General features: G+C 40.3%; 1 pseudogene across 1 annotated transcript; it reads left to right on the forward strand.

Annotated features, from left to right (window-relative positions):
- The first annotated feature begins 23,495 nt into the window (after nt 1-23,495).
- On the forward strand, nt 23,496-24,756 carry LOC308428261 (iduronate 2-sulfatase-like; annotated as a pseudogene). Its single transcript has one exon. The product of its transcript is annotated as an iduronate 2-sulfatase-like (transcript).
- Nucleotides 24,757-25,395: the final 639 nt, after the last annotated feature.

The raw sequence follows: 25,395 nt of genomic DNA on the forward strand, positions 1-25,395 counted from the left end.
ATTAGAAGAATCATCATTGTAAAAATGTCCACTTTGCCAACAGCAATCTACAACTTCAATGCAATTCCCCATCAAAATTCCAATTCAATTCTTCGTAAAGTTGAAAAGAGCAATTTGCAAATTTATTTGAAAAAAAAAAAAAAAACTAGGATAGTGAAAAGTATTCTCAACAATAAAAAGACTTCCAGGGGAATCACCATCCCTGACCTCAAGCTATATTACATATCAATCATGATAAAAACCGAATGGTATTGGCACAGAGATATGCAGGTAGATCAATGGAACCAAATTGAAGACTCAGAAATGAACCCACACACCTATGGTCACTTGATCTTTGACAAAGAGCTAAAGACATTCAATGGAAAAAGGAAAGCTTCTTCAACAAATGGTGTTGGTTTAACATGCAGTCAGCATGCAGAAGAATGAAAATTGATCCATTCTTATATCCTCGTATGAAGTTCAAGTGTGAGTGGATCAAAGACCTCCACATTAAACCACGTACCCTGAAACTATATATAAGAGAATTTGGGAAGCGCTTAGAAAACATAGGCACTGGGGAAACTTTCCTAAACAGAACACCAATGGCATATACTCTAAGATCAAGAATAAACAAATAGGACCTCATGAAACTGCAAAGTTTCTGTAAGGCTAAGGACACTGTCAAGAAGAAAAAAGGCAGCCAACAGATTGGAAAACGGTCTTTACTAACCCCACATCTGATAGAGAGCTAATATCCAATATACACAAAGAACACAAGAAGTTAGACTCCAAAGAATCAAGTAATCCTATTAAAAAGTAGGGTACATAGCTAAACAAAGAATTCTCAGCTGAGGAACATCGAATGGCCGAGAAGCACCTAAAGAAATTTTCAACATCATTAGATATCAGGGAAATGCAAGTCAAAACAACCCTGAGATTCCACTTCACACCAATCAGAATGACTAAGATCAAAAGTTCAGATGACAGCAGATGCTGGCGAGGATGTGGAAAAAGAACACTTCTCCACTGTTGGTGGGGTTGTAAGCTGGTACAACCACTATGGAAATCAGTCTGGCGGTTCCTCAGAAAATTGGGCATACTACTCCAAGAAGACCCAGCTATTCCACTCCTGGGCCTATACCCAAAAGTTGCTGCAACACATAGCAAGGACACATGCTCCACCATGTTCACAGCAGCCTTATTTATAATAGCTAGAAGCTGGAAAGAACCAAGATGTCCTTCAACAAAAGAATGGATACAGAAATGGTGGTACATTTACACAAGAGAGTGCTAATCTCTATTAGATACAATTACTTTATGAAATTCCTAGGCAAATAGATGGTACTAAAAACTATCATCCTGAATGAGGTAATCCGGTCACGCAAGAACACATATACTATGCAATCTCTGATAAGCGGATACTAGATCCAGAAAGCTCTTAATATCCAAGAAGCAATTTACAGTCCTTATGAAACTCAAAAAGAAGAAAGGTTAGAATGTGCATACCTCAGTCCTTCTTAGAAGAAAGAACAACATACTCACAGGAGGAAATACAAGATCAAATAGAGGAGCAGGAATTGAAGAAAAGATCATTCAGTGCCTGCCTCACCTGGGAATCTACACCATATGGAGCCACCAAACCCATGCACTATTGCTGATGCCAAGAAGTGTTTACTGGCAGGAACCAGATATGTGCCTCCTCAGAGACTCTGCCAGAGTCATACAGATATAGCTGAGCATGCTTGCAGCTGACTATCAGACTGAACATGGGGACCCCAATGAAGGGGCTAGAGAAAGGATTGAAGGAGCAGGAAAGATGTGTAACCTCGTGGGAAAAAGAACATTATCAACCAACCAAACCCTCCACAACTTCCATGGGCTAAAACACCAACCATTGAGCACTTACAAAGAGACCCGTGGCTCAAGTTGCATATGTAGCAGAGGATAGCAGTGTCTGGCATCAATGTGAAAAAAGACCTTTGGTCCAGTGAGGGCACTTTTTCCCAGTGTAGGGGAATGCCAAGGTACTGAGGTGGAAAGGGTAATTGGGAGAGGGTGCACCTTCGTGGAGACAAGTTGAGTGGTAGGAGGATGGGAACTGGGGGGTGGGGGGACAGGAATAACATGTAATTCTTGTAAATACAGAGTGTATCCAATAAAATAATTTAAAAATAAAAGAATCCAGAATGAAGTCAGGAGAGGTTATTGAGACCCCACCTTAACTATTGGCAGTTCATGGATAGTGAGTCTCCGTTTTATTTGGGTGGGTGGCCACTGGTAGACTGCAATAACCCAGTTAATGATCCCACACCAGTACCAATATGAGAAGCACAGATTTGACTTGTTAGGTTATCAATCAATCAATCAATCAATTGAACAAAACATGAGGTTGTGAAGAAAGTTTGTTGGAGGAGATTCTGAAGACTTAGTCAGAGGTATACATGACCAAGATCATTGTATACATATGTGACAATTTCAGAGAATAGATAAAAATATTACTTATAAAAAAGATTGTTGGGACTATGGCTCAGCAGTTAAGAAGTCTGACTGCTCTGCCAAGTAGGTTTACATTAGATTCACAGCACCACAAGGCAGCTGACTGTCTGTAACTCTAGTTCCAGGAGATCCAGCTCTGAAATCCATAGGCACTGCTTGTGTACATATGCTAACATGCAGGCAAAATGCCCGTGTACATTTTTTAATCAAAAAAAAAAAAAAAAAAAAAAAAGAAATCCAGAAAGATTTTAAAGGTTGATAATAAATTCCCTTTCTTCTTTCATCTTCTATTATTTTATAAGAAAGGCAGGTGTCTCTCTGGAGATGCCTTGGATGGAATCGGCCTTAATGATTGTTTCCAGGAGCCACTAGTGTTGTGAAGCAGGTGCATGTCTTCTTCCTGTCAGTGTAGATTCTTGTGTGATTGTATAGGTTTATAACTGGGATATAACCTATTTGGAAATGTATAGGTTTATAACTGGGATAGAAGGCCTTAAGCAGTAATTGGTAATTGTGCTGGAGTTATCTGCCAGTGATGTCTCCAGTCAGAGCTCTGGATGAGGGGCTCCTTCTCCTTCCCAGTTCTGACTAAAGGCTGTGAGGTCTGGTGCTCTTCTCAGACTCCAACAACCTGAAAAGCCTGCATGCACATTTGCAACTGGGTACATTTGGCAAATTCCCTGCTGACTCTACAACTCTGGCTTCATCTGGGTGGGTGGCTTGAGCTGTGTGGACTCTTGAGGAGGATTTGTCCACCATTTCTGTTTAGCAGTTACTCCCCATCTCCTTTCCTCTGAGACTGAAACTAGTTATGGAAACCAGATTTCTGCCTCTCCAAATAAGCAGACTCATACTCCAAACCTCTTGTTAGTGACTGAATAACAAAGTGGAAAATAAGCTGACAGGGAAGCAGATATTTCCATTTCTGAACTTAATTTAAACGTGGTTTGATTCACCCTGAACCATGTGTAAGAATAAAAGCAGTTCCTCATTAGACGCCAGTTAGAATAAACTTCTCCAAGAAAGAAAAGGCTGAGGGTGGAGATCTGAATGAGCAAATATGTGGTTTGCTTAGGGTTTGAGTTTGGTGTTGCATGTATTGAAATTATTTTTCTATTCTCCTCTCTCTAACAATAGCTAACATTTTTTGACAGTCACTATACATGCCTATGGCAATCCTTCCATTTAATTTTTTAACAGTCTTCAACTCAAAACAGTTCTCTGGGAGCTGGGAATGTGAGAATGCAGCTCAGTCATGCAAGGGGTGTGGGAGGGAGGCATGGGGAGGTACCCGGGAGGGGGCTTGCTAATCAAGTGAAGATCCTGGGTCAGAACTCCAGCACCATATTCGTTTTATAGTCTCCCAGAGGTTAAATAATTGTCTCAGGTGACAGAGTTGTTAATAACTAGAACTGGGTTCAAACTCAGAGTTGGAGTGGTGATTTGTTAATATTTGCTCGTACCAGACAAAATTCTAATGACACACCAAAGAAAGTATTCCTTTCAAGCTCACCGTGGCTAACCAATGAGTTTATTTGGTTTTCGTACAGGGGCATATATATAAATTGGTATTTTCAGGACTTTTGGTGGCTCAAGGAAAGTAGCATCACTGGAAAAATCCTACGTCCTCATGGGAAATGGCTTCAGGGAACTTGTATGGTGGAGACCTACCTCCAGTGAACCTTCCACTGCCTAGGTCCTCTAGCACCTGTACACTTCTCACTATCATAGACCAAAACACTACTGATGATGCTGTGTACTCCATTACTATGACTACAGGGCCAAAGTAATTTCTTTCATGGTGACTGATGGTCATGTCTGACTATACTGGACCATTGGACAGTACTATACTCCAGCGGAATAGCTCCCAAGTATTTTCTTTATTAAAATGATCCATAATCTCATAGTAAATTTTAGTCATTTTTATCCCATTATTCTACGCTCTTTTTATTGAAGTGCTTCTTTGTTCCCATGGAGCCTTCCTCCTACGTCCTTGTCTTCTGTTGTGTAATGCACTGCATTTGATTGGGTTTGCCTGCAGAAACATGGGTGGAAACTTATTTACTGATACATGGTTTACTTTCTGGTTGTTGCACCACTGAGGAAAATGATATACTTATCTCACTATTAACTAACTGCCATGTCCCTCAGTAAAGGCCTTGAGTGCCCCTCTCATTCTCGGTGAAATGTTGATGCTCAATATCTTCTTGAATTCTTCATTATAATTTAAAAAAAAAACTCTTACTCCATCTTGAAGTTTTAAGTTTTTGAGACATACTCTGTTTTCTAAAAGTACAACCAGAAATCAAATGTTGTGTTGAAACTAATTTAGAAATAGAATGAGCATGCGTAAACTTTTTTAAATAGAAAAGAAAGAATACACCATAACTAAGTTCAGAATAAAATGTATAGTCATCGATATGACATCATGTTAACACTTACACACTGTTATGTTTCTCACATGGAAATATAACTCGAAGTATGTGAGAGTCTGAGGTGAGACGTCTTTGGTCAGACTGCTTAGATGAGTCTAGAGTTCCACATCATCTAGAAAATGTGACCAATAGTAACCTTCATTTCCTAAGGTGGATGAAAGATTTAAATACAACTGTCTACAGCTAGGAATAACACTTCAGCGTGTATGTGCATGCATGTTCACATGCTTGGCATTAAATAAACATGCCCAGCATACTACAGGTTGTAGTAACTGCTTGGTGAAATTATAAAAGGTTGTGTGTTCAAAATAAATTTTTTAATTACTCACATTTATTTTTGTTACTTGCTTTCCATAGGCAGATAGGAAAGTAGTTAATTTTTCAAAAGTCTGAGCCTTAACTGCTCCTCTAATGTCAACACCAGACAGTAAGTAACTTGCACATTGCTTCAGGGGCTTGGAGAAGTCTTCTCTCTCCTCCATACAAAACCAGCTCCTCATTGCCATTCAGTGGGAATCCAAGGAGCAGCAGAGTAAGAATTCAGTGTAAGAATCCTTAAATAACAAATTAGAAATGTTTGGCCTTATAATACAGGAAGCAATAAATGTAAATACCTCCCAGGTAAATCATCTCGTCAAGTCCCTGGGGTGCTGTGAGAACTGGAGCTATGCTACATCGCATTATAATTTCTAATTGGATTCTGAAGTCTGTTCGGTAATAGGCTTGGAACATGGCTAGAAATTAATCCTCCGCTCACACCTCCGTACATTGCTGGGAATGTTGCCAAATGGAGTCTTCATGACACAGACTTTCATGTGTATAAATTAGAGGGCCAGCCAGGGACCTGAGACCCAGGTACTTTCTTATACACGAGGAAATGTTGAGTTAGGGAGCTTATTATTCAAAATGATGCATTTCTCTTGCTAAACTTCCCAAGGCTCCGATCAAATTAATGATGCAGGATTTATCTGTGTTCCTTCAGAGATGATGGATGAAAACTCCAGCTGTGTCTAACGAGGAGAGAGACTAGGAGAAACACCCACTGAGTTTCCTATAGGCAAGGAGAGGAACTAGGAGAAACTCCCACTGTGTTTCCTATAGGCAATCGCGCCTGCCACACTTGTGTAACTGTTGGTATTCCAAGATGTAGCACAAGGAATAAAAAGCAAGGGTCATAGTTATAGGGAGATATTGAGGAACCAAAACCAAAACAGATCCCTACTGGAGACTTTTCACAGTGCAAGCCTGGTCCAGGAACTATCCCTAATAACATAGTAAAAACAGGGACTTCAAAGGACAAATTAATATATGTTTTCAGGCTGTCCAGAAGTTTCAAGATAGCTTTAATCTGAGGAGCACTGTAACAACTGCAAAGCTGAACACAGCCAATCAAATTTAACCATAGCCTTGTACCTCAGGATTGCTGCCCCATATATTCAGCTCCAGCACAGAGTCAAACACTACACCATCAGATCTGACCTCCTTTGCACGATGGAAACCAATGCCAAAAGAATGTAGAATCCAAATAAAATCCATGGCAGTCTACCTAGCCTGGCAGTTCTTACTGCTTCCCTGGAGTATCTCATATCTACTCTGATCTGTCTGGGTTAATTCTTCCATTGCCCATGACTCCAAGTCACTACATTTGTTGACACTTAGAGGGACCAGGGAGCTTCATCTCTCCTCTAATTCTACAAACATAAGTCATCAGAGCCAATGATACCTGATTAGGGTGACATCTGTTTAGAGTGACAGCTTGCTCTCTGACTTCTGGTACTTGGCATATTCATCCCCATGCTTAAAGCTGAGAGGCCTGATCTCTTATAATAACTTTTGCTCTGTCCCTTGGGACCCTCAGAGGAGTCCATTGGGAATAATATTCTTGACAGGTTCCAGGAATAATTATTCTTTGTTGGAATCTGAATGCCCCCCTAGGATCTCAAAGACAGAAAACCTGGCCTTTTTAAAAATCTTTCAGTAGAAGGACCCACCTCCCCTATAGTCTAACCACCACTAACTCCCAGCACACACAACTCAGTGAATGCCTACAAGGAACAAATACATCTGGCTACCTAAAAAGGCCTATATTCCCTCTGTGAGGTCGCCAGTAGAGAACTGGACCATCTCAAAGTGCAAGATTCTTCCTCTATCTCTATACCTAGACAGAAGACAAAGAGCTCTTTTAACAAAAGCATTACCCTTCATAAAGCACTCCAAGTCCTTACCATCATCACCTTTGAACATAATATTGTAATTACTTTCTGTAGTCATGAGAAGACAGCTGCATTGGCTCACTCGCTAAATGATGGCTAATAAGGCCTCTCATGGGTAATATGGTACTCCCAAAACAATCCATAGGAGAACACAATAAAATACAGATTTGTGTAGGGAGTCCCATAATTATATACTCAAATATATATTTGATATTACTAATTAATAATTAATATTAATAAATGGTATAAAAGGCGCCAATAAAACCTATTAATGATGTCAAACTGAGAGAGGGTGCCTTAAGCCTTACTAAACTTCCTGTCCTGTTTTACTCCAGCTTGGCCAAAGATATGCATAAATAAATATAGAAACCAGGCCCAGAGAACTCAAAAGTCTTTCACCATCCTGGACGCTCATTATTACTAGCTAGACCTCCACAGAAAAAAACTTCAGAATTAGACAAAGAACCCTAAATGTCTTCTATAAAAGAAAGTGAATATAGTAAAGTGAGTTAAATATGGCCTTCAATATTCAATATTCAATAATCAAGAAGGACCTGAGAAGCAAAAGGAGAAACAGGAGTGTTATATGCAAGAATCCTAATGCATGGCTGCTGTCATGCCTATGCTGGGTGCTCATGGCTGGGTGCTCCATGTATCTCCCCCTCCATCATGGATTGTCAAGTGATGTCTCCTCCCATGGCACTTGATGACTCCAACTGAGCTACTACAATTGTGGCCAGCTGGGGTAATTTTAAAAAGTCGTTGAAAATCCCAATACCTACCTCTGGAATAATACAAGAAAGCAGGTATGATGCTTCAGCCCTTCACCACTTAAAGCTATGATAGGAGACACCTCAAACCAACTTTCTCAGGCTGAGCTTGGTGCTCTGTCGGAGCAGATATGGAGAGAAGATGATGATCAAGAAACTCAAAGGACAGGTTTCTATCAAGAACCTTCCACAGTACAAGACAATCTGAGACTATCCCTAACAATCACATAGAAATGAAGACTTCCATTTGGAGAAGCTTTTAGAAGAATCAAACTATCTGGGCTTTCAAGTCCAGTATGAAGTATGAGGGGCAATTTAGCAGCACGTACGATTGAGTTTGAACAATCAAAATTAACCACAGCTTCATGCCACAGTGCTGATGCCCTAAAAGCCCAGTCTACTGTCTGACCAATCAGAGCTGTCCTGGCTGCACGGCAGACACTGACTCTGTTCAGGAGTGTAGCTCTTGAACCTACCATAGTTCACTGGCTTGGAAGTGTCTTGGAAGTTCATGCTTCTGTTACCAACCTTGCTTACTCTTCCTTTCCAGTATATTCAACCAACTTGTCTCTCTCTGCTCTGAGCCATCTGACTTTGGTCAAATCATTTTATTGTCCACAATCTGATTCATCACATTGAAAAGAATTTCCAGGCACTTGCATCCTGCTGGGGACACAGAAGACAGAAGATGAAACAGTAGTTACATCACTTGAGTCCATTTCTTGACATCTTGAGACTTCACTTTCCCCATCTACCCAGTAGTGTCCTTCACAGCATTTCTGTGACAGTTCATACAGTGGCCCTTAGCATTTTAATGAGGTCCTGAATTTAGAGGCTTCATTAAAATTTGGACATAGACTAACACAGTATCTGAATCCCTTTAATTGAAGAGTATGTTTCCATTTGGCTGCTGAAGTTAAGACTTAGTAACAAACATCTACAGAAGCCTATAAATAATTCAAATCAGTCCAACTATTCCAGGTTCTAAAGGGCTAGAAGGGAAAAAGCAAGCTTTGCCTGTTATCCACATAAAGCATTTATTTAGGTTCCAAGTTTGCTGTAGTTGCCAGGGGATGGAAGACACCAAACTACAGACTGTAACTGTTCTTTCCTTGGCATGAAGTGAACCACCTGGCTAGGAGTTCTTAGGGCTGGTTCAGTAGTTCCTGTAGTGTGTGTGTGTGTGTGTGTGTGTGTTTCCTGTGACCACAGAATCATCAGTGAACAGATGCATAAGAAATTATCATTTATTTGTTTCCATTAAGCTCTGTGTATTTACAAATCCAAATATATCCCCAGGCTGGGAAGATTCTGACCACCACTTTTCTCATGCCCCTCTGAGTCCCTTTACAATGGAGGAGAATTTCAAAGTACTCACGTAGCCGTTTTTGCTAGCCTGCTTTATGCTCCAGGCAGACCAGACTACCAGCCCTGCCAAGGTTCCCTTGGCTCTATGAATGAAGCCATTGGGGAACAGGACCTTACCATGAGCACCACCCTCTACATACCCAGAAGATAGCAAACTGTCCCCTGATTGCTCGTTCCCAGGGCCATGTGTATATGTGACAGTAACCTCCGGTTGGTCTGAGAAACTCTGGGCTCAGATGAAAGGCAGAGAGCCAGTATCCGGAGTCCACTTGGGATTTTACTGCTACATGCCATGGTCCTGCCACCCCTAACCCTCTAGCTGAGTCCACATGTTGGAAAAGCAGCCACCGACAATGCACACGATGAGTGTAGCTATGTTCCAATGGCGCTCGATTTATAGGCTCTAAAATTTAACTTCTATAAAAGTGTTCATATTTATGAATATTCTTTATTTAACTTTCCAACATATATCTTAAGGCACAGGCCATAGACTGTGGTTGCCACATATACAGGAACTGGACAACCTGTGCTCCATCTTTGTTCTAAGAGAAACCTCATGCGAAAGTTAAAGCCTTCCATTCATTCACTGGTTAAACACATCCTCAGAGCACGACCACTTTCTGTCCTAGACTGCTGAGGACCTAGGAGTTTCCCAGGATGTGGGGTTTCGGAAGTAATGCCAGAAAGTGATAAGCTAACTAGGACCATTGGGTGCCAGGTAATAAAGGTTTGGGAATAAAAACAAACACCAAAGGCTTTGCTTTTTGACACTGGTACATTCTCCAGAAAAGTGAACACCTTCCATCTACATTTCCTATTCTTGGCTTGAAGTCCATTCCCTTCATCTCAACTCAAGGCAGGGAACAGGGGGGGAAACTTTCTAATTACCACCCCAATAGACTGCCCGCAAACACAGTGAAATGTGATATAGGTTCCAAAGTTCAAAGCAGAAAACAGTCAGAGTTCCTGTAATGACTTATCTCATAACTAAACCACAGCTGATCACACCCATTTCCACCTCAGGACTGAACCCAGGCTGGGACACCCAGGCCTCCGGGGTGGAGAAAGGTCTTCCAGCGTAGATGACTTTTTTTCAGAACCCAAAGGTTTCTGTTCTAATAGAATATGCAAACATCCCCCAAAACATGTTATAAAAACAGTGGGCTCTTTTACCTTTCCAGACTTACTGGCTTAATTATACTTACTAACTTGCTTGAACTTTATAGGGAAAAAGTCAAAATTTAATTATTTTGAAAATATGAAGTTCAAGAACAATTTTCTTCTGTCTCTTCTATATGGTGGCTGTTTCCCCCTCTTAACCACTGCCAATAAAATCTAGTGTTAAGGGAGTCCCCAGAGCTCCAGGAGGCCTTTTTAAGGTCTTTTATTATGGAAGACCTCACTTTGATAGCACAAGATCTTATGTCAGGGAATCCCCAGGCTTTACTGCCTTCCGACCTTTCTGTCAGGGAGTTCTGTGCAGTGCACAATTTTCATCACTGCCACCGTTAGATGTTAAATATCCCCCCAAATCTTATGTGCTGGTCCTCAATGTGGTTCTGCATGGGGATGCTGTGTGTCTATAAAACATGGGACCTCCTAAAAGGGTCATAAGTCACTGGAGTGTGTCGTTAAATGGATTGTGTGGACCCACTCTCATCCTGGTTGATGAGCTGAGCAGCTTTCCTTGGCTACACACTCCCATAATGATGGTGTGCCACTTTGTCATCAGACACAGCAAAATGAGCCAAGATGATGCCTCTGAACTGTGAACAAAGTGAATCTTTTCTCTATACATGTTATTCCAGGACATTCATTATAGCAGCAGGAAGCTGACTATTATATAATCGCCCCGAGAAACTGTACTTGGTCTTAGTCAAAATACCAAATATGAAAAAAGAAAAAGGAAAAAAAAGAAAAGAAGAAAGGAAGAAATGGGAGAGGAGAGAAGAGAGGAGAGAGAGAGAGAGAGAGAGAGAGAGAGAGAGAGAGAGAGAAAGAGAAATCCATCTCTTGTGACAACTGTGTGCCCAGACCTTCGGCCAGAAAACTCAGACCCTTTTACTGAAGTTCGAGCAATAAAAAAGGGGAGAGTGAGTGCGTGGCTTCGATTCAGAGAGGTCAGACCCCCTTGTACCCTATTAAATCCCAGAAACTTCTCTCTGACACCAGAGCAGTGAGTTACTCCCTAAAAAGCAACTTCCTTCTCTCAGTCCCAGTGGGTCTGAAAACTGCTGTTTCCCTGTTACTAGGCCCTGTTTGCAAGAGCAGCTTTTGAAAATCAGTCAGATGGAAACCTGAAGGCAAACTGTCTTCAAGTCGATGCTGCTCAGCTCCTTGAGATAAGCAGCTGGTAGAGCCAGGGAGTAAAAGGGCAAAGCCTAAGCTCATCTTCAAAGAGGGACTTGTCTAGCTGGGGTGTGCTGAAGACGCCCATAGAATCTAATGCTTTTATACACCCACCCCTGTCTCCCTCCCTGCTCTGCTGAGAATTGTTAATCAGGTACAGGTGGTAAACTCTCTTCAGTATGCAGCCTGACAGCCCTGCAGACAGCTGGTAGTCAGGTTGCCATGTCAACAAGAGCAGACTCTATTGAGGTTTTGTTTACTCATTGCCTGGTTCTGTCTGAGTAGCTCTTAGCTGTAGAAACAGCTGCAGAACTTGAGCTGTGCCTCCCACACAGCTGCTCTGGGCATGGGAATTCCTTTGACCCCAGCAAGGAAGCCGGTGAACCTGCAAGGCACCCCAGAGCTAAGGAGTGGGGAGAACTGATGGAGGACCTTTAGCTGGAGCATCCAAACTAACTGAATGTAGTGTTAAGATTGGACAGTTCTACCTTGTGTCTAGAATCCTGCGAGAATACACAAAGCTGGTTTTCTTTTATTCTTAAAATTACTGTAGAAGCCAGTATATTCATTTTATAGAGAAGCAAAGAAGCTGGAGTGCTAAACATCAGGGCAACAGCTAATGAGGTGATGGTATGTTCATAAGACAATGCTAGGCAGCCATGTGAACTACATACTGCCTGACATGTTTGCCTTAGTGTGTTGCTGAGGGGAAGAGACTATAAGCTGGAACTACAGACTGCAGAACATCCAAACAATAAAACATGCAAAATGAATCAAGCTACAGAAAGAGAGGCAGGAAGCACAGTATGTGGGAAGAATTGAAGACCACCCTGGTGCAAGCACCCAAAGACTACTGGAAGTGTGCTGAACAGGAGTCAGCAGCCACCTCTTACTCTTGACAGATGGAACTGAGGGGTGGGCAGTACAGTGAATAAAGCAAAGGCCTCAGGTGCACGCTGACAGGAGACTCTCAGCAGGAACACCACAGAGGACTAAGTAATGAGGAATGCATACTTGGCTTTTTCTGATGGCACACACTTAGAAATGAGACAATAACCTCAGCCATGGGCAGTAACTGACTAATTCCCAACCATTTTGGGCCAAGTACTACAAAGGCAAACATAGTTTCATGGACCTGTTTGTTACGAAAAAGGGGTTTCTACCCCATGATCGATCCCAGATAAAAGACACACAGCCTTTATATTTATAATCAGCCTTAATCAGCACTAGAGCTGGGCAGATATCAACCCTTTATGCTGTTTTGTCTACCTCCTAGTCAATAATCTCAAGATATCACCTGCCATGCTCCACCTGGGCTACTCTTGCTCCAACAGGCCGACCCTCGCATCCATGTGTCCATGCTACCATGTGGTGGCTTCCTCCTCTCTCTGTGTCCTTTTCTCTTTCTCCCTGGAGGTACCTGCCTAAGACCCCCAAGCCCAGGGCCTGAAGTTCTACCAACCTCTTTACTGTCCTGCTACAGGGTGTAGGCATAATTATTAACCAATCAGAAATAACTTGGGGTGGGAGTAAGGTTACATGGCAAAAGCTGGTATATGTGCAGATCTGTTCATCTTAAAGCAACCAGATCTTGGGATACAGTATTTAGCCTTTTAATAAATAGCAACACAGACCAACCCACTACATTCCAGAAGTAAAAAAAATATAGAAGTAAGTAAAAACCAAAGAAACAAACAAATAAATATAGTCTTACTATGAAGACAAATCACTCTTGCAGAGATGGATATGTGAAATCACTTATAGAGATAGGAAGATGTCTGGGACGATTCTATTTTGCACATAATGACTTGCATATAATGAAGTCTGACTTTAGTCAATGAAACAACTGACTTACCTGTAGTTAATAGAAGATACGGCTTCTACCAATCTCTAGAGACCAGAGTGCCCTATAGAATTCATATTTCTGTGAAGGGCTCTTGGAACTAGGAAAATTGGCCAATCTCCATGTGAAAAGAAAAATGGTTTGAATGAAAAATTTAAAAAGCACATATTTTATACAATGACCTAAAATTCAGAACTACAAGAACTTGCTGTGTGGAACCATAGGGACCAGGAAAGAATGAAGTACTTTAAAGGTTGAAAAGAGAAGGCTGAAGACCTAGATTCTGCGTGAAAGAGGTATTCTACTAAAATGAAGGAAAAAGCAATGTCTTCAGATTTAGAAGGAAATCTTTAATAATATTCACTGCTACCAGAGACTAGAGAAGTATTGGAGCTGAAGGGGAAGACTGTCACTAACAGAGGAAGCTTCAGAAGAGATATCATCTAGTGAGCAACAGAACCTCGGCACTGGGGCTGCAAACAGGTGGGTTCCTGGAACTCAGTGGCCAGCCATCTAGGCAATCCACAGCAAAAATCATGCCGAATGGAGGAAAACAAAGCATTTACCAACAATTACTATCACGACAAGGACGTGTGCTCTCCAGTCTGTTCACCATAGGGCTTATGTCTTAGCTATAACAATAAAATGAGAGAATAAGATAAAGGTGTTACAAATAGGAAAAGAGTCATGGCATTCTCATTTGAAGATGCTATAGTTTCATACATGAAAGTCCCCAGAGATGTCACCAGAAATCTTATACTGATAAACTATCAGCACAGTAGCAGAATCCAAAATTAAGATACAAAATTAGTTGCCTTTTATATGCCAATAACAAACACACTGAATGTTTAGTCTAACTATATATAAGTTCATTGAGCTGTATATGCTTTACATCTGCTTAATTTGAGGGCTTGATCTTTGCACATATGTTCAAGCTTTTATAATAAATATGTTTAAAGGGGAGGAAAGCAATCCTACACAAAGCAGCCTCAAGAAATATCTTGAAATACATTTAACAAAGGAAACAAAAGGCTTGGGGGGGAACGTAAGACACTGAAGAAAGAAATTGAAAAACGTAAAAGTAGAGATATCCTGAGGTCAGGGACTGATAGGACTAATGCTGTGAAAGTGACCATCCTACCAAAAAACAACCTACTGATTCAAAGCAATCTCATCAAAATTCCAAGGCAGCTATGTATAGAAATTGAAAAACAAGCTCTCAAAGTTAGTTTGTATGGAACATAAAAGACACAGGAGAGCCCAACAAGCCACAGAATAAAGGCACTGGAGGAGGCATCACCACCCCTGATGGCACATTAGACAGAATTTTAAGGCCTTCAAATAATCCGTGGTTGTTTTCAGAGACCTGCTTTATGAGCTGGAGAAGCTGGGAGGTGTGGAGCCTCCCCTGCACCTGTGGACAACAGCCCAGGTTTAAATCTGGTCCCTACCCAGAATCCACAGCTTTCCTGAAACTTTGAGAACAAATGAAACTCCCCATGCACCAAGAGCTAGGGCTGGCCTGTCCCTGTTTCAGTCACATTGCTTGTGATTAATCTGATTATGTTTTTATCTCTTCTTGATTTAATTTTGGCAAGTCATAAAAATTAAGAAATCCATCCATTTCTTTTAGATTTTCCAGTTTAGTGGAATAAGATTGTAAAGTGTGTCCTTACAGGGGCCCACCCCCGGATACCTCACTGGTACAATCTTCCTTTTCAGTTCTGATTTTATTAATTTGAGTCTCTTGTCTCTTTTATTTGGTTAATCTGAACAAAAGTTTATCAATTCTGAATTTCCCACCAGCTTGCCAGCAATGAGGCTAAACCAAACACCATTAAAAAAAAAAAAAAAAACAGAAAACAAAAATTCATCTCAATCCCCCAAGAAAATAGCCCAGGCTCAGGTAGATGTACCAGAGAATTTACCAGACTGTTAAAGAACTAAAACCAATGTTTCTCAAAAAGAAGAAGAAAGGACGCTTTCAAAGTCTTCTTATGAAGCTAGCACTACACTGATACCCAAAGCAGACAGACACAACAAAAAAAGTTATGTTCTCTATTTAAATATTGACCTCTACGTATGGACCAGTGTGTTTTCCTTTGTTTGCTTTTTCTTTTCAATAGGCTTCCCCAAAGAACACAGGCTAGACCCTCCTTATGAGTCTTTCAGTCTTGGGCTCCAGAGTGTAGGGTTTGTTTAGAGCTATCTGTTGTATTTCTTTACCTTGTTTTTTTTTTTTTTTTTAATTCTGTCTTTGATCAGAGAGCTCCCCTCCATTGTGTTCACTGTTCCCTCTTCAACTCAGTTCGCCTAGCTCTATTTTTCCCTCCATCATCCTCACACCAGTTCTCCATTTGTCCCTCAGCAACTGACTTCCTAGTGCATCACAATGGAGGGACAAATGTTCCTATATCATCCCACCCCCAAAATGTTGGAGGTTAAGGTACAATTGTTTCGACTAATACTGTATTTTTATAGTGAGTGTATTAATATTGCTTCTGCAGCTAGAATTCTACTCTCTGAGTAGTATTTCCAACCAAGCTTGATACGCTGAGCATGTGGGCAGAAGGTCTTACTGTTGAATTATACCAGAGACAAATGACATCTTAACAGTACTCTAACCTAGTCTCACTGGAACATTGCAATGGGTGATGTTCACAAAGCCAGTCAGTGACCTAATCCTATATGCACAAGTCCTATTAATGCAGAAACACAAGAAACATGAAATAACAAGACAATAAAATTTCTAAAATGAGTATAAATTCTACAGTAACAGACTCTAATGTGGGTGGATTATAAGAAATCCTAGGCAAAAAATTTAAAGCAATTATTATAAGGATGTTCATTGAAATGAAGTATAACATAAATAAAGTGATGAAATCAACATAAATTATGGAAATTGAATTCAACAAAGATATAGACTTCTAAAAATTCAAGCTGAAATATTAGAAGCAAAATTTCAGTAAGTTAATTTTAATAAAACAGAATTCTCATCAGCATAATTAGTCAAATAGAAGACTAAATATAAGGGTTTCTTAGAGATAAGAAAGTATGAACATAACATTCAGGATCTATGGGGCATCACTGAAATAACAAATGCACAAACTATGGGCGTAGAAAAACTAGAATGGTTTCCAGTCAAGTTACAGAAAACACATTCAATGAAAATATAACGGAAAGTGTTCTAAGTCTGGGAAAACAATTGGTAATTCATTTTTAAGAGGTATTCAACCATCAAATAGAAAGAAAAAAAGCAGAAAGTTATCAGATTGTATTGCAATTAAAACACTAAATAAACAGGATAAAGAAAGTACATTAGAAATTGCAAAGAAGAAACTGCAAAAAAGATTGCAAAAAATTATGTTACATATAATTGCAAATCCTCCTCAAAATAAGAGTACAATCTCTCAGCAGAAATTCTAAAAGCCAGAAGGGCATGGGATGATATATGTCAAGCTATGAATGACAACAAAGCCATCCAACATCATGATACCCAGAAAGCTATCATTTATAATTGAAGAAGAAAGAAACATTTTTCCATGATAGACATAAATTAAAGAAATTCATGGCTACTAAGCAAGGACTACAGAAGATACTTTATCAAATCAGTCACACACAGAAAAGAAAGAGAAATGCATCCACAAGGACACAGGAAAGAGTAGGCATGCTCTGGGATGGTAAGTAAGCAAATGGGAGTTAGGAACAAACCCAATATACAAGAGCAACAAAGTAACTATTTTAGTATGTCTGTTCCAGTAACAACTTTGAATATTACTAGTCTTGATTCACCCAATCCAAATGTGCAGGATAGATTCGATTTTTCTAAGTGACCCATCTTGCCAAAAGAAACATCTTACAGCCCAAGCACAGACTCATAGAAAGGAAATGAAAAAGATTTTCCAAGCAAATGAAGCTACAAAATCAATCAGATACATTAAATTTAACATCTGACAAAAAAATTCAAATCAAAGTTAATGAGAAGAAAAATTTTGGCAAGTACTACTTGTTTATCAAGGACAATTAATCAGTTCTAGACTATGTCATCATACTGATCCATTGGGCATGACAATGACACCTTGTCATGACATGAGTCTCTGTGTATTTACAGTGCTGTACTGTTTCATCAAATGCTCAGTTTTACCATCTTCATGCTGTGTCCTGTCAATTAACACTGCTTGATAACATAGTACTGTACTGTCATCCAGAACTAGATAAACTCTTGTGTTACTATTCTGTCCTACACCCAGCAAATGGTTTTATACACTGTTACACCATAAGAGGCTGGGGTACTATTGGTGGTGGCAATCGCTTGCTCACATAAACTGATGCTAAGCTGGGTTACCTCTGAGTCTCAAAGAAACAAGGACCCAGACATTCTCAGAACTTTGCCAAGGCCTATACCACAGGTGGCAGAGATGCCACCTGAAACACAAGCCTATCCACTGGGGTACAGAAATCTTCCTGGTCCTAAGGCAGATCCAGAGTCCTACTTGCAAGTATTGGTCTGGCAATGGCTGTGCTGCCTGTGATTTTGGGATGATTGATGGCTAACATCCTCTGGCTTCACACACTAATACTGAGCTACACTGCACCTGAGGATGGGAGGCTGGTTGCACAGTCTGATACAACTTCAAAGAGAGGATAGTGATGCCCTGAGTATACTCAGGGAAATGACATTAGTCTTATAGCACAGGTCTCTACCTGACACCAGGGCCAGTGTTAAATGTGTTGCCTATAAACCCAGGTCTATACATTAGGGAATCTGTTTCTTTTTGCTACCGAGCTTTACTGAAAGGTGCCTGTCACTAGGCTTCAAGACAAAGCCCTTTACTGGTTTTTACTTTCCAGTGGCAGAACATTTTGTTTGCACTCTACAAAGCAAGAGTTTTAATATAGCTAGCCACTTGACCTAAGATTGTTCATGTGGTTCGGTCTATCTGTTGGCCTTAAAGTAAAAGTCATAGGATTTTTTTCCAACAAAGAGTTTCACCATGGGGGATTGAGCATCAGATTGCAAGATTAAAACATGAAGTGAGAGGGACATGGTAGAAGAACTAAAGAGGAAATCGTATATTTTTTTAATATGTAGCTTATTGAACTTTTATCAATTAAAACTAGTGTATGATTTCATGCTGTCATATGTCTAGTACACAGAAAAGCCTGGTTTCAATTCCAGAAAAAAAGGAAATAAATGAACAAATAAAACTTTAAAAGATAAACAGTAGTTTTTGTTTAAAAGAGCAGTTATTTAGCCCAGTGTGGTGGGTCTTAGCTGTAGCTGAAGAGACGAGGGCAATAAGCCCATCTGAATTTAGACAGTTGAGACCAGCCTGGACAAAAGAACATGCCTTTACTTAAAAAGTAAAAAGGCACTTGGAACAAGTAAGTATTTGTAAATCTGTAGACCATCTGAATAGACCCTGTATTTGTCAGAATTGTATAGTTTTACTAATACCTCCCAGCTTCTCCTAAGCCTCATTTTTATTTATATGGTTAGGAAACATCAGCAAGGTTTTATAAAACATGCTAGCATAGGCGTATTTACAAGGCACATGAGGCTTTAAAGAGAAGCAAGCACCACGCGTATGCATTCTATGTGGCAGTGGTACGGCATGAGTACATTCTTCCAGGCCATAACGTTGTTTAAATGAATTGTGTGAAGCAATGTCATGAATAAGAAAAGTCAGTATGCTAATTGAAGTCCTAGAATTTAAAAGTAACAATAGGTTTCATTCAGAAAAAGATGACCTTGCTGTCCTCTGTGTCCAAGTTCAACAAGAAATGCATTAAAAAAAAAAAAAAGGATGGCTCAGAAGGCAAGCAGATGAGCAGTTCAAAACAGAGCCATCAAAACATTAAGATGGCCTTAGGTCTAAATTAATAGATTTTTGACCATGTCCACACAGATACTTAAATCAAACCAAGGTCAGTAAGTCATTCCACCCAACCAGATTCACAGGGAATAAGTGTTAATTATGAAAAGAAGACATGGCTGTAGGAGTTCAGGCACTTAGGAACCATGCGCTGTGAGGCAGTAATGTCTCTGTCATTATGCAGAGCTGTAGACACCCACATTCGCTACTTATCATCATAATCGAGTGGAAATAAAGCTGTAATACATCAATGTGTTGGGTGCAGATAAAAGAAGTGATTATAAAGAAATTTCTTGTTTTAAATGTTTTACTATGAGATAAATGTTAATTTCCATCTTAAAGGGCTAGAAAAAGAGAAAAAAAATGTAAAGTAAGTAAAAAAAGAGATGAGAGAAGAAAGAATAAAAAGAAAATTAAAAGTTACCGCTTCAAAAATGTCAGCAAAACTTCAGAATCCTTAAGTCTCATGAAGGAGAAGCAGGAGATCTAAAACTCACCAAAGTAAAAAAATGTACAGGATTCTTACCACAGATAGGAAGGTAATAACTAGAGAACAGCCTTAGGCAAGGGAATATGTAATTCTTACATGGGGCACCTACTTCCTCTAAAGGACAAACAAGTCCTGCTCTAGAACAGTTAAAATGGTTACTGCTGCTGATAGAGTTGTCTATGAAGGACCTGAAAAGACAGGCTTTGCAACATCAACAAAAACCGTGTTTCTATGCATCTCACTTGAGGAAAACCCACTGACCACATTGTGCTGATTATCTGCCTTCTAGATGCTGTGTCAGTGTCTCAGAAGAAGGAAAAACAATATTTAATAAATTATTTTTTGTTATTATACTGTGTTATTTACAGACATTTTTCTTCAAATATATAATGTATTTTGAGCATCTTTTCTTTCTTAGAACAAAATGCAAGAATCCCATTACTCCAAGTAGAGTGGTCAGTATTGGGCCACCCATCAAATGTAACCAAGCAAATCTTTAGATAAATGTGTTCACATCACTACACAAGGCAAGCAAAGGCAAAGCAAGCACAGAGGAGACTGTCTCAGAACTTAACAATGGTTTATGGAACGTTTTATTTATTGTGTTTATACTGCAACTATAAAAATAGGTCATATTTGCTACATCTCTGCTCCATCATGAAATCCTAAACATTTTACAAACATGTGCTTACTCAATCTAAGAGAAGTTTTGTGAAATTGATTCTGTAAAAACCATTTAATGTCTAGGAAACTGGAATCAAACACCAAAAATTACACCCAGCATTCAGGCTGAGTCTTTAGAATGAACAAGATCCACGTGTTGGTCCAATGGCCAAGAATATAGAGGCTGAGGCAAAGCTGACTAACCTTTTAATTCTATTCTTCTCCTTAGGTGGTCAGCAACTATGGGCTAGTTACAGAGCCTGCCTGAACCTTATTCTGTCTGCCTGTAAGACGTAGTAAGAGTCCCTACCTATCAGACTCACAAGTGAATGTTAGACAAAAGAGGATGTTTAATCATGGTGACATTTGGACTTCAACCTGAGTTACATTCCCCAGAAACAGGTCTTAAGACTAACATCCAAATCCAAAAGTTTTCTTGGGAGATATTCCCAGAAATGTAGGGAGGAGAGCTGAAGGGTGAGAAAGGAAGGGCAGAGGCAGACTACATGTCATAAACATGCTATCATGATGCACCACTGTGGCTCTGATCTGCTGAAAAACATAGAAAACGGTACACACATGTCCATAGCTGCCCCAGCGGAGTGTGTGGGCTGGAGTGTCTGTGTACCAATTCTCAGGCCTGTCACTGTTTAAGGACAACTTTGTTATTACTCTTTTGTGTTTTTTACTAGCATTTGCCTGCTCATCTCTGGAAATGTGAAATTCACACTCCCGTTTCTATCTTTATTTCAGAGATTTTTAAATTAACCAGTCACCCTCATTCCTAAGAGCTTCATTAATTTTTCCTAGAAATGTTAATCATCAAATCTCTCTGTCTATATGCTATATAGTGGAAAGAAAAAGGACTTCTATTAAACTTCAAAATGTGAAGGTTGGTCTATTTTGTCCCTATTTCACAGGGATTAGAAAATATTGTTAAAAGATAACTAATATTTTAAAAAGTCAAGAAAAGTGAAAGCCAGACATTGAGGGGCCAGAAAAACAAGCAAGCAAAGATCAGGTGCTAGTTTACAATTTCTATTGCAATGTAATTGTAGTGTATACAATATGATCTATACAATGTATAAGATTGTGACCTATACAACTCCAAATGTCAAAGACCATTTAGTTTATAATGTTCATATAATATTTAGATTATTAAAAAATGCAGTTAATCTGGAATAACAAAAAACCTAAAATATCAAAATCTAATCTCAACAAGAAAACATCTGCAGGAATCACCATCCCTGACCTCAAGCTATATTACATACAAGCAATTGTTTTTAAAACCGCATAGTACTGGTACAGAGATAAGCATGTAGATTAATGGAATAGAATAGAAGATCCAGAAATGAACCCTCACACATATGGTCACTTGATTCTTGACAAAGGAGCTATAAACATTCAATAGAAAAAGGATAGCCTTTTCAGCAAATAGTGTTGGTCCAACTGGCACTCAGCATGCAGAAGAATGAAAACAGACCCTTTCTTATCTCCTTGTACAAAGCTCAAGTGCAAGTGGATCAAAGATCTCCACATTAAACCAGAAACAATTAGAGACAAAGTAGGGAAAACCTTAGAACACATAGGCACAGGGGAAATTTTCCTGAACAGAACACCAATGGCTTGTGTTCTAAGGTCAAATATAAACAAATGGGACTTAATGAGACTGCAAAGTTTCTATAAGGCTAAGGACACTATCAAGAAAACAAAATGGCAGCCAACAGATTGGGAAATGATCTTTACCAACCCCACATCTGATAGAGGACTAATATCCAAAGTATACAAAGAACTCAAGAAGTTAGACACCAGAGAATCAAATAACCCTATTTAAAAATGGAGTACAGAGCTAAACAAAAAGTTCTCAATTGAGGAATATTGAATGGCTGAGAAACATCTAAGAAAGTGTTCAACATCCTTAGTCATCAGGGAAATGCAAATCAAAACAACACTGAGATTCCACCCCACACCAGTCAGAATGGCTAAGATCAAAAATTCAGATGACAGCAGATGCTGGCGAGGATGTGGAGAAAGAGGAACACTCCTCCACTGTTAGTGGAGTTGTAAACTGGTACAAACACTCTGGAAATCAGCCTGGCGGTTCCTCAGAAAATTGGACATAGTACTACCTGAAGACCCAGTTATTCCACTTCTGGGCATATACCCCAGAGACACTCCAACATACAACAAAGACATATGCACCACAATGTTCACAGAAGCCCTATTTATAATAGCCAGAAGCTGGAAAGACCCCAGATGTCCTTCAGTAGATGAATGGATACAAAAATTGTGGTACATTTACACAATGGAGTACTACTCAGCTATCAGAAAAAATGACCTTATGAAATTTTTAAGAAAATGGATGCATCTAGAGAATATCATCCTAAGTGAGGTAACCCAGTCACAAAAGAACAGACATAATATGCAGTCACTGGCTGAGCCTTCCTTCACACAGGAAGTCTTCTCTGATTGTGATTGTGGCAGCAGTGGTGATGGTGGCGGCGTTGGCGGCGGCAGCGGCGGTGGTGGTGGTGGTGGTGGTGTTGGTGGCTATGGCTACGTAAAGGTCCTGATATAGCCTGACAGCGCCTTCTTGCAAGGCTATGCTAAGGCAGAAATATCGCCACCGGCGCAGCCGCCTACCTGGCGCCAGCTTAGCTTCAGCTTGTTGCGAGGCTCCTTCTGCATTGCCCTGGAGTCCACAGCGCAAAGCAATTCCGCTACAGATGCTTTGCATGTCCTTCTGGTCATCGTGGATGATCTCCGCCCTTTTCTGGGCTGTTATGGAGATAAGCTAGTGAGGACCCCAAACACTGACCAGCTGGCATCCCATAGCATTCTCTTTCAGAATGCCTTTGCTCAGCAAGCAGTGTGCGCACCAAGCCGAGTGTACTTCGTCACCGGGAGGAGGCCTGACACCACCCGCCTGTATGACTTCAATTCCTACTGGACGGTACACTCTGGAAATTCTTCCACCGTCCCCCAATACTTCAAGGAGAATGGCTACGTGACCATGTCGGTTGGGAAAGTCTTTTACCCAGGTATAGCTTCCAATCACAGTGATGATTATCCATATAGTTGGTCTTTTCCACCTTATATCCATCCTCAGAGAAGTATGAAAACACTAAGACATGTAAGGGACAAGACGGAAAACTCCATGCCAACCTGCTTTGTCCTGTGGATGTGGCAGATGTGCCTGAGGGTCCCTTACCTGACAAACAGAGTACAGAGGAAGCCATTCGATTGTTGGAAAAGATGAAAGTGTCAGTCAGTCCTTTCTTCCTGGTGGTTGGGTACCACAACCCACACATCCCCTTCAGATATCCCAAGGAATTTCAGAAGTTGTACCCCTTGGAAAACATGACGCTGACTCCTGATCCCCATGTCCCTCATAGTCTACCACATGTAGCCTACAACCCCTGGATGGACATCCAGGAGCGGGAAGATGTCCAAGCCTTCAACATCAGTGTTCCTATGGACCAATTCCTCCGGAGTTTCAGCGGAAAACTCGCCAGAGCTACTCTGCTTCTGTGTCCTGTTTGGATACTCAAGCTGGGCATCTTCTGAATGCTTTGGATGATCTTCATCTAGCCCACAATGCAGTTATTGCTTTCACATCTAATCATGGATGTGCCCTAGGTGAACATGGAGAATGGGCCAAATACAGCAACTTTGATGTCACTACCCATGTACCCATGATGTTGTATGTTCCTGGAAGGACGGCCCCACTTCTTGCAGCAGGCGAGAAGCTTTTTCCTTACCGGGACCCTTTTGATCCTGCTTCAGAGCTGACAGATGCAGGCAGGCACACCGAAGACCTCGTGGAACTTGTGTCTCTCTTCCCCACGCTCCCTGGACTTGCAGGACTGCCAGTTCCTCCTCGGTGCTCCATCCCTTCTTTTCATGTTGAGCTGTGTAGAGAAGGCCAGAATCTACAGAGGCATTTACAGCTCTATGACTTGGAAGAGGATCCGTACTTGTTTGGTAATCCCCAGGAGTTGATTGCTTATAGCCAGTATCCCCGGCCTGCAGATTTCCCTCAGTGGAATTCTGACAAGCCAAGCTTAAAAGATATAAAGGTCATGGGATACTCCATGCGCACCATAGACTATAGGTATATTGTGTGGGTTGGCTTCAATCCTAGTGAATTTCTGGCTAACTTTTCTGATATCCATGCCGGGGAACTCTATTTTGTCGATTCTGACCCACTGCAGGATCACAATGTATATAATGACTCCCAACATGGAGGTCTTCCCGGCTCATTGAGACCTTGAGTTCTGCCAGCCTCAGAGGGCACATATGTGTTCCCTTCCTCCTCTGCTGGAGAAAGGAGGCATTAGAGATGGTTATCTTTTCCTATCCATTGTATTAGACATAATCTGAGTGGGAAACAATCAAAACATGCATCATCAATCTGGCCTAGGACTAGGTGGCAGATGGACCTTTTCATGTAGTCCTTCGTAAGTTAGAATTCACCACTAGATTTGTGCTAAGCTGAAACTTTCATTTTAAAACTCCCATAGCTTGGTTAATACACAAGTATAAAGTGAACTAAGATATAATCATGTCTTTATATCTAAGGACCATGCTAGCCAGGCATAATGCTTTACTCAAGAAATCGTTAGCTTGTTGAATTTAGTGCATTTCAGATAGTAGCCATATGTCTTAAGTAGCCCAGTGTGTCAAGCATGTTAACATGTGATTCATTTCTTTCTCAACATTAAAGTTTCTTCTAGAATTATTACTTAGTTTCTAAGACTACAGATTTCAAAATTGATGGTAAAATACCCATGGAATGATCAATGCAGTGTTTCTTCCTTAAGTAATAAATAATACTCAGTACATTATAGTTAAAGTTTGGAAATTCATTTAACTATGTTGATATTCTTTGGCCTAAATAATAATTTGTTAGT

Source organism: Micromys minutus (genome assembly GCF_963924665.1).
Source record: "Micromys minutus genome assembly, chromosome: 12".
NCBI classification, from domain to species: domain Eukaryota; kingdom Metazoa; phylum Chordata; class Mammalia; order Rodentia; family Muridae; genus Micromys; species Micromys minutus.